We start from the raw sequence: 4,292 nt of genomic DNA, 5'->3' as shown, positions 1-4,292 counted from the left end.
AATAAATCCAGAGTGGCGTTGGCGGAGGGCAGGAGGAGAGGAGGAGTGAGAGAAGGGGAGAGAAACGAACATTGCAGGTTTGAGTTAATAGACACCTAAATGAAGGGAGGAGAAACTGGATTTCCCCTGACATACAGATGATCAACAAGGATGTTTGATTTTTCACTACAAACACAATCTTGTGAAAACAGTATTCATTTCTTTTCATTGGAAATGTGTGCAAATGGCAAGTCATCGCTTCAATGTGGCCAATCATTTGAGACATTATCAAGGAACTAATGGATCTTCACATTATGCCTTACATGCTGTGGTATGTAAGAATAGGACTGGTGGAGTGGATGTTCATGAAGAACTAACATGATACTGGGATCTGATGTGGAAAGATGAAGGCATATGGATGCTGGGGTGAGACGACACAATCTGCCTCAGTCGGCCCAGCTACGTTGGGCTGTGGTGGGGAAGAACTGTATGGGGGACTGGGTGATTCCCTCTGGCCCAGTGCCTGGACTCTGAATAATCTGATCCCCATTATACTGTATATTATTAACGGCCATGCACAACTATCAGAACTACTGGATGACAATCATATTAACCTTGTCCTGAGCAACTGTATAGGTTTTTGTAGATAGATATTTCATATACGTACATACCTGTTCTGTTTGAAGGAGTCTTCCATGTGGGTTTTTCATAATGTGATTTTCTGTACTGAACAGTCAATAGTGCAGATAATTATAACATTGTTTATGTGTCTAAAGGATTTCAACATTAGTTATTACCAAATACGGGGAAAATATAATAGACAATATATTTGTATTTTTTATTTTGTGCCATTTTTAAACTGTGATTGAAAGATATGACAATCTTTAGAACTTTGAAGGACTATGCAATGTGCATAGAAGTGCATCTGGTGCGTTAGAAGACTGAAACGTGTACAGTACTCCACATTTAAACAAAAGACAGAGGAATTTCTGAGACGCACCATTACTCTATGAACTTAATGACCCTCGTGTTGTTTCTGTTGTCAGAGCTGCCCACAACATGACATGTTTTTATATACGTGTACAGTAGATACTGTATATAAAGTAGTCAGAAATTCAGTTAGACACTTTGGGTGTTTTTCTTTCACCCATTTCCCATGTTTCATTCTGAAGAGCAAGTCAGCATGCCATGATATCATAAGCAAAGTTTGCCTTGTGGGAGTGTTGACTCACATATTCACTGTATGCCTTCAAACCCATTTATAGGTTTTGTCCCAAATGGCACCCTATTCCCTATATAGTCCACTACTTTTGGTTAAAAGAAAAGTTGTGCACTATATAGGGAATAGGGTGCCATTTAGGATGCACACATAGACCCAATCCTAGGGTGGCCCATGCCTGTCTGTCTGCCTGAGAGACCTCTCTCTGACTGATGTTTGCTCATAGGGTTCAGGTGAATTTCAGGAATGGGACTTTAGCCCTCTCAGGCTCCCTCCCCTCTCCTCCCACTTCCTCATTCCCAACGTTTCCTAATTTAAAGACACATATGGAATTGGACCCTTTTTTAATATTCTCCATCATAAATCATAACAGGGACTCCCCTGTGATAATAACAATATTGACAAGTATTTGCAAGCAAAACAGTGATATGAGTCTTATAATTTGTGAAGGGGTGGAAGATAAAAGCACCTCTTGTTGTGACAGCAGCCAATGTAATCAGGCTGGATTCCACAGAGGTTGAGAAATGTTATGTAGAGTTGGACACCCAGCCGCACAAACAATATTAGTTACTTATGAAATCCCAATCCACCAGAGGAGTCCAGAAAAACAACCACAGGATACAAACAATCAGGTTTTTATAATGAACATTTGTATAGTCTGCATTTGACTGTCTATATGTTTTCTGAATAATTATTTTACTTCATAAGTCATACCCTCTCCACCTCCATATTTTGGTTTAGGCACATACTGTACTGACTCCGTTTCAATAGGTCACTACCTTGTTATTATTGTGTACTACCTTGTTTCAGTATGTTCTAAACATACACACTGCCATCTAATCAGAGGGCATGCAGGACCACTTTCAACTGTAGATGACAGATGAGGACAAGTTATTTTCTCTTTGATGTATTATTTTTGTATAAAATGAAAATCAATCTTTTAAAATCGTTATTTATACTTTCTGAGAAAATGTTGATATTCAAGTAAAGCTTTTTTTCAAAATGAATGAATTAGTGTTGGTCAGTGTTTTCTGTTTTCATGTGTCTTAACAGAAAGGCTATATTTTTTGATGACATATTAACCCACTGGGCACAGATGTCAGTTCAACGTCTAGTTTTGATTTACATTTGGTTGAGTTATCAACTAACCTCAATTCAATGTGAAATCAACAAACAATTTCACCGATGTCATTGGATTTAGGATAAAAGTTGGGTGAAATAAAGACTAAATTCCCTTAAATTGATGACTTTATTCGAATCCAATCCATTTCCCACATTGATTCAATGTCATCACATTGAATTTTTTTGTTATAACAAATAACGTGGAAACAACGTTGATTCAACCACTTTTTGCCCAGTGGGAAGAGTGGTTGACAGATTTTGCAATACATTGATTCTTCCTCCCTTGCAACATGTATACTTAGTCATGACTCATGAGGGACCTTGAGGGAAGTGGTTATCACTAAGCCCAAAATGTCCTGGCATTTTACAACATTAACGTCCCTAGTGTTACCTTTTCACCTGACTGTTTCCTTATGAGAAGTGTGAAAGGAATGTATCGACCAGATGACCCTACACCCCTCATGCCTTTGCAAATCATGTTTATTCAAGCTATCTAATCGACACACTGAATTCCCAGGCGTACACATAGTCACATTGTCCCTGTGTGTGTGTTCCTTGCCTGTAGGAGCAATGTGTAACACAATGCACATAACCCTTGAAGCAGTGAGCCCTGTTGGTCAATTTCTGTGTTTATAGCCCTCTACAAAGATCTGTTGTATTTCGATGTGATAAGACGACAGCTCCTTTGAAGTTTGTAGATCTAAAGTGCATGTTCAATTTCCAACAGGCACCCATACCAAGCAATCTATCAAGTTCATTGCACCTACCATTGTGTGTTCTAAACTATAGTGTGTATAAGCATCATCAGTACATTTCTTATGATCTGAGCAAACCCATTAAAACGTCCCCATATTAAATCATAATATTTTCACTGCAAAGGATCATTTTCATTCCTTCCCTGTGCGACAGACAGACCAACAGTACAGGGAGTCAGTGGAAGACCTCTCCTACTTGTCTGGAACAACAACCAAAATATCCCTCAGGAAGAACAACTTGAAAGGGCCAGTTTGGTGTTGTCTCGGTAAGCACAGTATTGGGAGTCTCACGTTGTTATTATGTGTGGGCTTGGTCTTAAGAGGGCACACAGAGGGGAGGCCACTGCTAACAACATGTATGACATGTAATTCATACATGGACCCTGGCCACCATCTCTCACATTGCTCAGCTGAGGTCAAGCATGATTGTGTTGCTATGTGAGAGGCTACGTGAGAGGCTATATGAGAGACTATATGAGAGGCTATGTGAGAGGCTATATGAGAGGCTATGTGAGAGGCTATGTGAGAGGCTATATGAGAGGCTATATGAGAGGCTATGTGAGAGGCTATATGAGAGGCTATGTGAGAGGCTATATGAGAGGCTATATGAGAGGCTATATGAGAGGCTATGTGAGAGGCTATATGAGAGGCTATATGAGAGGCTATGTGAGAGGCTATGTGAGAGGCTGTGTGAGAGGCTGTGTGAGAGGCTGTGTGAGAGGCTATATGAGAGGCTATATGAGAGGCTATGTGAGAGGCTATATGAGAGGCTATATGAGAGGCTATGTGAGAGGCTATGTGAGAGGCTGTGTGAGAGGCTGCCTGGGGCCCACTTGGGTGTCTGTACAGAACTATACAATATATCTCTATGGCTATGCCTCTGACCTTCCTCTGCTGCAAAGTCATAAGTATACATTTAGTCAATCCATGGCCTATGCTGTCTATAGAAGAGGAGAGTGGAGGGGTGGTGGGTATGGATTTGGATATTTCGAAGAAAATGTATGAATATTTATAGATCCTTTATTGCCTTCAGGTCTCCAGGTGAGAGTTCAGCTGTTTCATGATGGGCAACTTAATGAGGACCTTACTGCTGTTGAGCAATTTTTGTATGTGTGTGTTTGAATGTGTAAGTGTTTGACTTGCACCTACTGTAACATCCTGACATTCTAGGGGGCCTCATTCCCAAAACATCACATGTGCAGATTTGCTCGTAAGTA

General features: G+C 40.3%; 1 long non-coding RNA gene across 1 annotated transcript; it reads left to right on the top strand.

Moving 5' to 3' along the window:
- The first annotated feature begins 6 nt into the window (after window positions 1-6).
- On the top strand, window positions 7-2,205 carry LOC311105431. The gene is made up of 2 exons (XR_014610256.1): window positions 7-1,244; window positions 1,328-2,205. It is a non-coding gene; the product is annotated as an uncharacterized lncRNA (long non-coding RNA).
- The last annotated feature ends 2,087 nt before the right edge of the window (window positions 2,206-4,292 follow it).

Source organism: Coregonus lavaretus (genome assembly GCF_964263955.1).
Source record: "Coregonus lavaretus genome assembly, chromosome: 30".
Classification (NCBI taxonomy): domain Eukaryota; kingdom Metazoa; phylum Chordata; class Actinopteri; order Salmoniformes; family Salmonidae; genus Coregonus; species Coregonus lavaretus.
Note: the sequence above shows the minus strand (reverse complement) of the source record. Positions and strands in the feature narration are given on the sequence as shown.